The sequence below is a fragment of the Stenella coeruleoalba genome, assembly GCF_951394435.1.
Source record: "Stenella coeruleoalba genome assembly, chromosome: 3".
NCBI classification, from domain to species: domain Eukaryota; kingdom Metazoa; phylum Chordata; class Mammalia; order Artiodactyla; family Delphinidae; genus Stenella; species Stenella coeruleoalba.
The window spans coordinates 48,601,599-48,616,181 of record NC_137148.1 but is presented as its reverse complement, the minus strand read 5'-3'; the positions used below and the strand labels follow the sequence as shown (position 1 = coordinate 48,616,181).

The window sequence follows — 14,583 nt, the reverse complement described above, 5'->3', positions numbered from 1 at the left end:
GCCACTGTGAGGTTATCAGAGATTCTGTTTGTAATAGTCAAAGTAGCTTAGAATGTTTGTTCCCTCTTTCGGGGATCAATTTTTTTCTTCTTTTTTTTTTTTTTTTTTTTTAACAAGTTCCCAGCCACCACTTTGCTTAACCTCATTTCCTATGTTGGTTTTCTTCTCACTGGAGATGAGCAGCACAAGCCTGAATGAAAACCAACATAAGAGCACAGGTTAATTGGAGTCTGAAAGGATCAGAACACTTGAAGCCCGGCCTGATAAACCCCCACAGGGTTTGGGAATGAGTCTGATGGGAACCAAAAAAAAAAATCTGGTTTCCATTGCCCCAGGGGTCTATTTACCAACTTTCTATACTAATCCCTGGACTATAACTGAATGCTTAGTTTTAAATAAACAATATGTTTATGCCTCCACTTTACATAATATTATTGTAAGAAGCGTAACTACATGAAGAAATGCAAAAGAAAAAATGTATAGTCTTTCTAGCTACTGATGTAAGCTGTAATATAGTAGGAAAAAGTAAGAAGGTTGTTTTGGTTTTCCTTGCTTGAACTGACATATATTTATGTTTTTCTTTTGCTCATTTAAATATATTGAAAAGTGTTATACCATCTTTTAGCCTTGTCTACTGCATGCTTCCTATTTTTTTTAACATGTCTAAAACTTATTTTCCTGAAAAAAATGTTGTTTCCCAGTAAAAAGAAAGTATTCTAAGCTTCAAGCAGTAAGAAATTTGATGAGAAACTTATTGGAGGCTATCACAACATGAACAGGAACCACCAGCCGGAGCTGTTGGGTAATGGGAAATAGAACCTTTAGTCTCTCAGCTAAATTTTGGCTCTGAATATAATGACACAAAGTCATTACCCCCTGAAGGTCCATGGTCTTCAGGGAAATGAGTGTATAGTGGTTTCAGCTCTGTCCCTAACAGCTCAAAGTCTCCATCAGTCTGGATGCCATTACAGTTAGAGTTAATTGTCACGAATGCAGCCAAGAACCAGGATTGAATGAGATGGGAGAGTGAACTACTTTGGCTGTACTGCTAAAGGTGGTCCCTGAGCACCTAAGGACTGTTCTTCTCCTAGGCTGTTGTAAACCTGTGTTGGAAATTTAGAGAAAATGAATGGAAGGCGTGAAAATATCTATTCATATGTTCAGTTACAAAGCCTTGCTTTTCACACAGAATAACGTTTTAATAGCAGGTGTCATTTCAAGTTATGTTTGATCAAAGTCCCATCTGTGTTCAATCCACAGAAGAGGGAATCAGCTACTCCACTTCCAGTGAGAATCAAGTATCTCCTTTGGAGGGTACCATTAAGTCTGAGTTCTTTCAAATGGTAGATTTATTTTTAAAATGGCTATCCAGGCAACAAGAAGTCAACGCTGTCTCTTCAGAAGGGCCTCCTTTGGAGAGCTTTTAAAATTGACTTTAGTTGGACATTTTAGAGGCATGGGTTGTTTACTTCCTTGTTTATTGTAGGTTGTATTTAAGCCTCAAATAGCAACAATGGTGTAGTTTTAGAATAAAAGGGGCAACTAAATATAAACAGTAGATAGAAATAACCCTAGCCTCTTTTCTTCACATATTTATAAAAGATATTCCCTTCTCTTTAACCTTATCCTACATATCATGCGGGATCTTGGATAACTTCTTTTCCGATTGAAGTTTCTAAATTGGTGACATGCAATTACCTTCTCCATATTCACACTGCCGAATAAGCTGAATTTTAAAATTATACACTTGTAGCTGGTTGAAATCTTCTCTAAGTATAAAATGGATGTTAAGTGTCTTGAGAGTTGATTTTAAGATGTTTAAATCTTTGCTCTTCTGACAGGCAAAACTAGTCTTACTGGAAAACTCTTAAGAAAGATTACTGCTATGTGGACCATTTTCTGATCTTTGGAACTTTCCCCTGATTGTATCGAATGTTCTTGTTCCAGTGTCATTGAGTGAACTCTAACCATTGGGGAAATCTGCCTATGTTCATAGTCTGAGAACCTGAGACTTAGAGTTTGAAAGTAGCCAGGTAATGGGGAGAGTGAGTCGAGCAGGTGAGACTGGAGGGAAGCCTTGGATTTGGAAGTTAGAAAGATGCAGGAAATAGAGACGCCATAGATTTGGGTAAGTTCATCCATAAAGCCACACAGAAAGGAAGAAGATCAGATGGGTGACAGTGGAGTCCTGGGGCACAGCAGCATTTTAGGGGAGTGCGAAAGAACCAATGTACGAAACTGAGAAGGAACAGCCATGTGAGGGAAAAGAATTAAGAGAGTATAGTGTCCCTGAAGCAAAAAAACTGAAACGAAAACAAAACAGTTTCAAATAGGAAGATGCAGTCTATAGTGTCAACACTGCAGAGAAACAAGATAAGGATGGAAGCATGTCCATTAGATATTCCAACAACGAGGCCATTAGTGACCTTAGGGCTGGGAAAGCAGGTTTTGTGGTATAATGGGGCAGAAGCCACACTACAAAGTGTTAGAAATTAGTGGGAGGAGAAGAGGTTTGGCTGTGAATGGATGTAAGAAACAAAGAGGTAATTTGAGTGGTATTTGGGATTTAAAATGTTTAGACATTTGTTGATTGTTGTATTTCAAGGAATTGAGAGGCCTGAGATTTGTGTTTATACTAAAGGGTCCACAGCTTTAGTAGCAAAAGTGGAGGTTGAGTGTATAAGATGGTGAGTCAGGGAGTGAGGTCCTGGAGGGAGGTGAGTGGTTGGGATTGTGACCAGATGGACTAAGGAGCCCCAGAGGTAAGAAGGAACACCTAACCCATTGACTGGATTGGTTGGAGGGAAGAGAAGATATAAACTTAGACACATTTGTGGGAGAAGGTAGAGGAGGGTCCTATGCTGACTTTTTTTGTTTGTTTGCTTTTCCTGCAAAGAGAAGTTATGGTTTCTGAAGAGAATAGCGAGAAACTGGAAAGGAAGGAGATTTTAAAGGAGGTTAAACTCTGCAATTGCTATCATAGGGAATGGGAGAGGAACTAACTAAATAGATGAAGGTAAGGACTTTTACTTGAGTAGTGTATCTGTGGCTAAATCAGCTAATTTGATTGGAGATACCGATGTCAATTAACTTTATTTTGTTTCCCAAACACAGAATGCACAATGTCACACATGTGTGTTGTTGAATAAAAGAGAGAAGAAAATGAGAGACCAAAGAAAGCTCTAGAGCATTTGGGAGGGGGAGGGGAGCAGGTAGAAGACAAAAAATAGCTTAAGAAGTTATTTTGCATCCTAATGATACTCAGCACGCATATCTTCCTCCGGCAAATCATTAGTTTCATCTAGTATTTGAAGCAGAGTTTATGGTCATCACTACAGTTGAACTTTCTGCAAAAATGTAATATTACCCCAAACTGTATAGTTTTCCATTATTTTGAGTATACCTCCCTACCCCCCATCACCCCTGCCAAATCCCACATAAAAAATCACTCTTCCCATTTTGACTTTGGTGACAAGATGAGCTTGATTATTACATGATTCTTCAAAATGGCTTAGCCACTTTGGTACTTGTAGTATTAAGAGGATATCTTTACATATTTGGTTAAATTTGAACCTTTGTTAGAATTTTTGTGTATTTTCAACTGTTAGGGCTTTTTTTTTTTTAATGTTATTGTGATGGAGGGACTTCAGTTTTCTTCACTTAGGATAAAGAGTGACTCATGATGAGAACTTCTCTTTCCTTCTAAAGGCCTTCGTCATGTGGCTAATACTACTTACTTATATTTTCAGTCAGTTTTTGCATGTTCTCTTTAAAATTTCTGGAAGACCAAAGTGACTTTAAAAACAAAAGCAAAAGCAAAGGCAAATCACTTTTCCTACTTTCTTTTCTTTATACAATCTTGATGCTAGAAGTGCATTCACACCAACGCTGAGTGAAGCTTTCTGTTTAAGTTCTTATTCTCAAGATAAAGTAGGGAACGTGGCATTGAACTAATCCATTCTTCAAAACATCTTAACATTATAAGCAGAGCAAAGTGGTACAAAATGTATTCAGCCTCACGGATTTCTCTAGATTGTAACCAGAATAGAAAATGGCAGAATGTATTAATTCCTAAGATAAAATTATAATGAGAACAGAAAATGGTGCGAGATGAATTAATGTAGTGGCAGGTTTCTGTCTGCAGAGCACGGCGCTCTCTAAATACCACATTGCAGCACTTTGTCGTCAGCTTCTCTCTTGTAATCTATATTTTAAAGATGCTCTAAAGATAAAGCTAGACCATTATTCATCTCTGGGAGCACTGCCACAGCGCTCTGGACAGGAAATGGCCCCAGGGAAGCAGTGAATGGACTTACCTTGCAGGAACAAAGGAGATTTAAGTTAGATAGCAGTGAGATTTTTATTACTGCAGACTTATACTGACATGCTTCCTTCGATAGCAGGTCATCTTTAAGTCTGTCACTCCAAGGAAAACGTAGATGAAGAGGTTGTGGTTATAAGAGAAGAATTTGCTCCTTGTGCAAAAAAAAAAAAACAAAAAAAAAACCTTCACATTTTACAATGTATAAAGAGTTACTTGGTGTTTTCTCTCACGGCTGCCTACTGCTTGGGGGTCCAGGCTTTAAACAGGAATGACCACCTTTTGTCTGGGGTGATTTCTCAAATGGATACTGCTCAAAGTATGTGTCTGAAGCTAGATTATTTTTTTCAGTATCTCTTATCCATATTATAAATATCCTTATTAATAGATCCAGTGTGTATTTGAGGAGAGAGTTAGTAATGCAGATGAATATTGTTGTAATGTACCTGTGGTGTCATTCAGATGCGTATTTTTAGAAGCTTTGTACTGTTCAATGAAGGCAAATGTGTCTCAATAATAAGCATCTGAGGCTCACAGCTTCAAACACTTCAAAGGTGACTCTGACTCCAGAAGCCACAGTGGAAAACCTCGAGTGGCTATACTAGAACTTTGAAAGGTTTAATAATGCTTGTCCCACATAGCTTTGCATCCTCCAAAACCTGATCTGATTGCAAATTTTTAATCAGGAAATCTGGTCTTTGAATCAAAACAGCTTTGCCAATTTGAGTGGCAGCAATATTGCTTTTGTTTTGAATTTTCATGATGCAGGAAATTTGAATCCACATTTTCCCCTCTATGCATTCATACTGCTGCACAGGGCATGGCTAGGTTATCCAAACTATGAATTAGAGTTTTTAATAACATTGGAGTAAGGCATTAGCTGTACTGTCTTAGCATGGCTTGTTGTGATTTCAGAGGAAATCTGCTAACTCTTTGATAATAAGCAAGAGTGAATTGTGAATTACCAGAATATGCTAACCCCAAATGATATTGTAACCCAGGATTAAGCACTTTTTATTTTCTCTTTTCACAAATTAGCTTCCAAGACGTACCTGTGACATAACCTGGTGACAGTGACTGTACCTTTCTGGGAAAAATTCTTATATTGCCCCTACCCACTTTTGGCCCTGCCCCTGAACAGCCAGGCGTCCTTACCTTAGAAGTAGCTTGGAAATAAAGCTGTTTATTTCTTCTTAGCCCTCTGACCTGTCTCTAAAGATTCCGCCAATGGTATGGTAGCTCTTTTAATATTTCATTAAAAGGGAGAGAGACTCAGAGAATAAAAACCCGAGATTGCCTTACTGCTTTAAGTTTTGAGAAATTAAAACCTTTAAGCAAATAGTTCTTTTGAGCTTGCCTTTTGGAAACCAGAGTAAATCTAGCAGCCTCTTTTTCTGGAGAAATTTAACCTTAAATATCTTCTCCCCACTGTTTGTATAGCCAGTACATGTAACATTTGCACTTTCTTTTAAAACCATAATAAGGAGAATTAAAACCCTATGATTAAGCATTTAACACAAAATTAAAGGGCCATGGTTACCCATTAGGAAAGTATCATGTACCTAAAATTCAGTCAGATGTCAAATAGACTTCTTTCTTTCTATACAAAATTGCATTTCATAGATTCGACATTTCTGCTTATCCTCTTCTTTTTTCAGGCATGGTATATGTTTTATTTATATCTGCAGCATTTTAGGGTGGGATGACAAATTTTGGCAAGTTTAGCATGGTCTGGGCTTTCCATTCCCTGCAGAAATTCCAATTCTCCTCTGCTCACCTGAGTTTCTTCAGGCTGAACAGAGAGTGGTATATAATAGGCATGAGGTGACTGCAATAAATTGGCCTGCCTGCATGAAGCTTACAGCCTAGAAGGGAAGGCACAATTCAGAAACAAACCTTTGCACATATAAGGACTTTATATATGCTGAAAGAACTGTAAAATTTTAACAGGAAAGGTTGAATATTTGGAAACAGAACTCAGGGTAGATCTTAATCTCCTGGTATTTTCCATGATAGATTAATCCAGGTGGATTAAAATAAAAATCATAAAGAGAAAACAAAAGGTGAATATTTACCTGTACTATGTATGGGGAAGGACTGTTTACATTTGAAAACAGGAGAAAAGTTAATACAAGGAAAGAAATAAATTTAAATAATTTTTTAAAACAATTAAAAATAAATACAATTAAGAAACAAGGAAGAGCATTTGCCACAGTAGTGAACAAGGTCCAAACTACATATTATATCAAGAGTCCATAGAATCAATATGCAAACAAGACTACAAGTAAATGGGCAAAAGGAACAGATAAATACAAAAGATGCAAGTTCAAGGTCCAAAGCAAAAACAGCATTTAACTTCACAAATGTGCAAATAAATACAATGTAAAGCTGTAGTAAGTTACCACTAAATAGCAAAAATTACAACAGAGGCAATATTTGGTGATGGCATGAGTAGAATGAGGTGGGCACTTCATATCTTGTCGATGAGAGTGACCACTGATGGGGCCCTTCTGGACATCAATTTGACACATTGAAAAATACTGTATTCTTTGTGTCCACAGTATACTGCTAGGTGAAAAAAGCAAATTACAAAACAGTTTTTAATAATATGATCCCATTGTTTTAGAAAGAAGGGAAAAAAGGAATAATGTAAGAAGAGAAGAAAGGGATAATGTAAGAAAGAAAGAAGGAAGGAAAGAAGGGAGGGAGGAAGGAAGGAAAGAAAGAAGGAATTGTGTGTGTATGCAGAGACAAATAGTGGTAATTTTGTTTTCTTTTTTAAATGTCAGCAGTCTTTTTGGTTTGTTTTTGCCATGAGTCTGTATTGCAATCAGAAAAGAGAATGAAAATATCTTTAAAAAGAGGAACAAATTTGTAAAAAATGTTCATATCCTTTGACTCACAAGCTCCCCATTTAGGAAATCATCCAAAAGAAAAGGCAAAAATGTAGACAAAGATTTATGTACAAATATGTGGTTAAATATGAAAACAACATCAGGAGACTGTTTAAATAAATTCTGGAACATCCAAAGATAGACCATTATGCAGCTGTTATAAATTATATGTCAGAAGGATTTTCAGTGAAATGGTAAAATACATTTGACAAATTTTAAGCAAACAGAATAAAACAAAACAGTATATAAAATTATATAAGAAGAATGATTCCGACCTCAAAAAATGTGAAAAAGACTAGGGAAAAAAATACACCAAAATGTTAATGGTCGTTGCCCCTGGGTACGTTAATTGTGGAGGACTTTTGTTTTCTTCTTTGTCTTTTGCTATGCTTAAAAAATTTACTACCGGGAATTCCCTGGTGGCACAGTGGTTAAGAATCCTCCTGCTAATGCAGGAGACACGGGTTTGATCCCTGGTTCGGAAAGATCCCACATGCTGCAGAGCAACTAAGCCCACATACCACAACTACTGAAGCCCGCCCACTTACAGCTGGTGCTCCACCACAAGAGAAGCCACCGCAATGAATAGCCTGCGCACCACAATGAAGAGTAGCCCCCGCTCGCCACAACTGGAGAAAGCCCGCGCACAGCAATGAAGACCCAACACAACCAAAAAAAAAAAAAGTTACTACCTTTTTTTCTTGGACATTCTCATGGGTTTATTCTTCCAGATGAACTGGAACAAAAGTCATGTTCACAACCCATTTTATAGGTCAAAAGAGATCACCCTCTAGGTCCCAATTTAATAATTTATTTTGTCTCTGAATAACTCTTCACTCACAAAATCAAATCCGTCTTCAAGGGATAGAGTATATTTTTATTTTCAAGGGCTATCAGACTAAAAAGATTGTTCCAGAAGAAGTTGTTATCACATGGAATTAAACTATAGTATCAGAATAAATACATACATTATAACCTTACCAGGTAACTGATTGTAGGGCAGTTCATGTGTTAAGTTCTGATTTGCTTCCTAAAAACAAAACGAATTATATATTCAGCTACGTGGCAAGTCATTCTTCCTTTCTGAGCCTCAGTTGTTTGTTTGTAACCCGTATTATGGGGACTGTAACACCCATGTCTTGGAATCATGAGTATCTACTTGCTTTGCCTCCATTCTCCCTCTTTAGGGCCACACTAACCCTAAAACACAAAGAGCATGTGCAGAACAGGTACTTTTAATTATGGCTACTGTTTATTAATCGCTTTCAGGTGCCAGAAGCACTTAATCGTCACAATGACCAGGTGTGGCAAGTATTGTAATCATCTCACTTTATGTGTATTCATTCAAGGTGGGCACATATTTATTGATGACCTACGTTGGGTGAGCACTGGCCTCCCATGGGTAAACTTGAAACCAAAGAGACAATGGTTCCAGTGCGTGGTAGAGTGGTAGAGACACACTGCAAAGCAGGAAACAAACTGTGAATGGGTAATACCAAGTTGAGAAGGCTGCCAAAAAGGCAGCCAACCAGGGTTGCAATGGAGAATAGCAAGAAAAGCCTCTTTCAATCAGATCTTCAGGGAAGGTTGGTCTGAGAAGAAACTTCAATCTCAGACTTAAAAAATGAAAAAGAGCCAGCATCTTGCAGAGCTGGGAGACAAGCATTCTAGGCAAAGGAAACTGAGACTCAGAGAGGTACAGGAAGGGCACAAAGTCACAGAGCAACTGCAGAGTAAGCCAAGATTTGAAACACTAATGCCAGATGCCAAACTTCCCCCATGACATTCTAATAGCTGTCATTAACCAGGCCAGTGTGAGGCTTACACACAGCAGGTCCTAAGAAAAATCAAGGCCTTGTTTGATCCTGAGTGGACGGGTGGCTGCTCAAGGCTGGGGCTCAACCTACAGCAATGCTTGTGAGTATGGGGAGAAGAGTTTATCGTCTTGGGCCCCTAGTGTGGAAGGGATGGGAATTTTTCCCCATTGTCCTCCCCTTCCTTCCAGTTCTCCAACTCCAGCTCTGACAAAGCTGTTTTAATGAGTTCATTAAGGCTCCTTTGTCTTAGTCCACCTTCGAGCTGGGGCCTTTATGGGTGGGGGTGGGTTGGTGCCTAGGCTGGGCTGAAGCAAAGGCCGAGGGGCAGAAAAAGGGCAGGGCAGCAGGGATTTTGGGGGCCTGGAGGGATTGAATTTACCTTTCAAATGTCACCTCCTCCTAGAGGCCTTCCTTGTCCGCCCTGGATAAAATAGTTGTTCCCAGATGCACCCTTATCTTTCTCTGTTCGCTTCCCCTGCTTTGTTTTTCCTCTAGGTTTTGGCTCATAGTAGGCATTCAATTAATCTTTGTTGAATAAAACAGTTATTTGTGCTCTTCCATGTGAGAGGCATGGGGTTGGGCCTTTTATCACTACTTCCTTCCCACCCCACCCTCCGTCTCCCTAGTGGTGACCACCTCCTCATAATGACCCTAGGCTGCTTCCAAGCACTTTTCACCCTATAATTACTTATGTGTCAAGGCTCAGAGAGTAAATTCCAAGAGAGCAGGACTGCTTGGTGATGCCGGCTGCTCCAGTGCACAGTGTCTTACATGAAGGGGGTGTAGGATAATCATTTGCTGAGTGCATGAATGAATAAATGAATGAGTGAATGAATGAGTGAGGCCCTTACCTGGGCTGGTAAAGGCCTCCCAGGGCTAAGCTGGGAAGCCTGCCTATGTGACTTTGAGATAATGCCTACTGCCCAGAACTCCGTAGGATTTTCCTTTTCTAAGCGGCTCTTATTTCACTCATACAGCTTTATTCTAAATTGTTCTGGAATTCCTCTTGAGTAAGTGGGTCTTAAACTTCAGAGCACAAAAGAATGACCAGGTAAATCCCAGAGCCCACCTTAGAGATAATGAATTAGTGGGGCTGCCCCGGGCTAAGGGAATCTAGTTGTTCATAATCCCCCGAATTACTACTTTTATAACTGAAAAAGAACCTACATCTTCCAACCCCCCAAATTAAGCTCTTTCTACTATACCAGAGAATATAACAGTTTTCTTCAATAAAGGACTTTGCCTTACCAGAAATGATACAGTATCTGAAAGGGATCGTAAAAATCTGCCTGCCATTGGAGAAATGAAATTTTTTCCCAATAAGCAGCAGGCATCAGTGTCCTCCACATACTTTGTCCAATGACACACTAGCTAGATAATGTCCATTATTTAGAATGACATACTATACTGCTAAACACAAGCGGCCAATAATCCATACTTGGGGCAGGGGAGGACATCATTTCTAGAAACACAGACTCCAGAAAGTCTGCTTTCCATAAATGATGTGCTAACTCTCAGAAGCAAGGATCGGTGGACATTGCCACGTGCAGTACCTTGGATGGCTGCATCGCTAGGTGCATTGAGTAATCACTAGATAAACATCTGAGCACCAGTTGCAAAAAGATACTCCTGTGGGTAGTAAAAAATGTTCTCTGTTTGCAAGTTGACTTACCCCTGTGTTTTGGAGATACCTGAATTGGTTTGGCTCTTTTCCAATTACAATCTGTTCGTAATCACCCAGGGTCTGTATCATCAGGCACTGTTATGAGGGAATTAATTCTTTCTATGTGACAGTTGTTAGTGTAATTCATGTCCTTGTTTTTAATTGCTGGATCAAATTACTTTGTAGATTATTTCATATTTCATCCCAAGAGAAAGGAATAGGAAAAATGCACAGTGCCTGTGGTGACTTATTTGTTTAGTCTAGCCAGAAAAAAAAAAGAAGCAGAATTAAAAAGATCGACTTTCTAAACAAAATGGCTCTTCTCTATCCTTAGAGTATATTTTGGATGATTTTAGATGGAAAGTTAGCCTGAGTACATTCTTTCTGTCTAAACACTCTAGGAACTAAGTTTATTTTTATAACGGTTCTGCCAAAATAATGGCCATAAAGGTCACAAAGCAGTATCTCCTAATAAATACCTTGGAAGGATTTACAATTCAATGCTCTTTCGTTAAAATAAGCACCTTGAAGATAAGAAATTAATGAGATTTAGAATAATTTATTAAGGAACACCTAATAGACTCTCGTGAGATTCAAATGTCAAGATGTTAAACACACACACACACACACACACACACACACACACACACACACACACACAAAAGAAACTTAGCAAATGCAAATTATATTGGGGGAAAAAAAGACAAAGAGTATTTGAAAAATCTTATAAATGTTTGTTTTTGCAGCACTGAAATTTAATTCTTGTATTTGAATACATACCCAGTAGACATTTCATCCATTTTTTTTTTTTCATTTCATCCATTTTTGAGCCATAGCCACTAAATGCTTTTCACTCTAATGTTTAGAATCTCAGAAGGAATCAGTAACTATTTCTTAGGTGTCTTATGAGTTGAGAATTTACTTGTAGGTTTAAAGAGAGGAGAAAGCCCAGACAGGACAAGCTCACATAACTGAAAAGCTATAGAGAAAATTCATTGTTCTATTTATTCCTGCTTTGTGATGAGTTGAGTTGAGAGCAAAATGTATTTATAACAATGGGACACTTGAAATGAACTGTTGCTGTAACTGTCCAAGGCCAGACAACATTCACATTGCCCCGTAAATAGTCATCTTATAAAGCAGACCTAAGTGATAATCTAAAGAGGAATTATAGATCAGTGATCACTTAAAAGCAAGCAGCAGGGAAATTGATAAATACTGCCTGGCTGCCTGGCAAATAAAAAACCCAGTCATGATTAGAGAGGGAGCTGGAACTTGCTGATTGCTGGGAAATTATGGCAACAGACAAATGAACAGTCCCACACACTTAGGGCAAAGGTACCTTGTAGTTCAGGTAACAATGTACTGTCAACATGGAAAGGTCCTTGAAAACGGAGCTGAACCTGCTACTCTGAAAACAGAAGGCATATATACAGACACAGTGCTGAAAAGCTGGCAGCCCTAAATCAGTTTTCTCCACCAGAGTGCTGAATGTATTATCGTCGCTGTCATCTTTGAAAAGGGAAAAGAGATATCCATAAAAATAGATGTCTTTTCCACCACCGGTAGTAAAAAATGATTACAAAGAATTCCTGTGGTCACATATCTTTCATTATAAACCCAGTCCTTTCTAGTCTATTATAGAAAACCAAGATGGTTATATTGGTTTAAACATGGGTTCTTATTTAAAATATGTTTTTTGTTTGCCTTTGTGTTGATCCAAAGAAGCAGGTTACCTGTTACAGACTTAGTTAATTGATGGCTGTGGGTTTTCTAGCTATACTTGGGCCTCTGTAAAGCATGTCTCAATTGTTGAATTGGCTCAAATGCATGTAAATAAATCTCTTCAGGAAGCCAAGGGGTAGGCAATGAGTTGCAAGGACTGAATGTGGGGAGGATGCCACATCACCTTTGTGCTTCATACCAAGTTCATTTTGAGTCAAATAGAAAACCATCTGAGGACTTAAGGGCTGCTTATTTGTAATAATAACTTACCTGTTTGCAATGTGTTAACATCTGCAAGGCTAACTGACATACTGAGAACAGCTCTGTGAGGTATGTGTTATTATCCCCCATTACGAAAGGAGATTGAGGCTCAGAGAGGTTTGGGACTTGTCCACAGTACCAGCAATGGAGTTTCAGTTCCACCAGTTACCAACTCAGATTTTCTGATTCTAGCTTCCAATTCCTTTCCCCACTTTAGCTATAGTTAAAACATTATTTCCCCCAGTTTGATCTAAATGAAGACCTGTAGAAGAAAGTCAAGACCAGACATGTTATTCTTCTTATGGCTGTCTTTATCACAGACATTCGTGGTTGAAATAAACAAGAGAATTAATTAATAATGATTAAGTGACAACATTAGGAAGAGAATACCTGCATACTTATAGGTGGGTCAACTTGCATACCTGATGAAACAATTGTGAACTCAGAACTAGAAGAGTTGCAGGTATCAAGAGGATGATAATACTCCCTAGAACATCAAAACATGATAAAATATAAAATTACCACTAAAAGGAGAGTCAGTGTGAGAGGTGGCCACCATATACAGATTTCAGTTTATTTTTGTATACTTGTTCCAAAAGGAGAGTCTTTCAATTTTTAATATATAAAAATTTTTTTTAAAATTTATTTTATTTAAGTATAGTTTATTTACAGTGTGGTGTTAATTTTTGCTGTCCAGCAAAGTGATTTATATATATATATATATTCTTTTTCATATTCTTTTCCATTATGGTTTATCACAGGATATTCAGTATAGTTCCCTGTGCTATACAGTAAGACCTGTTGTTTACCCATTCTGTATTTAATAGTTTGCATCTGCTAATCCCAAACTCCCAGTCCTTCCTTCCCCTCCCCACCCCCTTTGGCAACCACAAGACTATTCTCTATGTCTGTGAGTCTGTTTCTCTTTCATAGCTAAGTTTATTTGTGTCATATTTTAGATTCCACCTATAAGTGATATCATATGGTATTTGTCTTTCTCTTTCTGACTTCCTTTGCTTAATAGGATAATCTCTAGGTCCATCCATATTGCTGCAAATGGCATTATTTCATTCTTTTTTATGGCTGAGTAATCTTCCATTGTATATATGTACCACATCTTCTTTATCCATTCATCTGTTGATGGACATTTAGGTTGTTTCCATGTCTTGACTACTGTAAGTAGTGCCACTATGAACATAGGGGTGCATGTATCTTTTTGAATTATCATCTTCTCTGGATATATGCCCAGGAGTGGGATTGCAGGATCATATGGTCACTCTATTTTTAGTTTTTTGAGGAACCTCCACACTATTTTCCATAGTGGCTACACCAATTTACATTCCCACCCACAGTGTAGGAGAGTTCCCTTTTCTCCACACCCTCTCCAGCATTTGTTATTTGTAGACTTTTAAAAAATTTTTAAATTGTTTGGCTGTGTCGGGTCTTAGTTGTGGCACGCGGGATCTTTCATTGTGGTAAGCGGGCTCTTCGTTGTGGCGTGCGGGCTCCAGAGCGCATGGGCTCAGTAGCTGCGGTGTGTGGGCCCTCTGTGGTGGTGCGGTGGTGCGCGGGCTCCAGAGCATGTGGCCTTAGTAGTTGCGGCACTCTGGCTCTCTAGTTGTGGCACACAGCTCCAGAGCACATGGTCTCTGTAGTTGTGGTGCATGGGCTTTCAGAGCACGTGGGCTTTGTAGTTGTGGCACACAGGCTCTCTAGTTGTGGTGAGTGGGCTCAGTAGTTGCGGCACACGGGCTTAGTTGACCCACTGCATGTGGGATCCTAATTCCCTGACCAGGGATTTAACCCAAGTCCCCTGCATTGGAAGGCAGATTCTTAACCACTGGACCACCAGGGAAGTCCTTTTGTAGATGTTTTAATGATGGCCAGTCTGACTGGCGTAAA

The 14,583-nt window shown here is 38.7% G+C and overlaps 1 long non-coding RNA gene across 4 annotated transcripts in view; it reads left to right on the top strand.

Annotated features, from left to right (window-relative positions):
- The window catches only part of LOC307185014, a 224,145-nt gene that overhangs the window by 183,199 nt on the left and 26,363 nt on the right, over window positions 1-14,583 (top strand). The window lies entirely within an intron of this gene.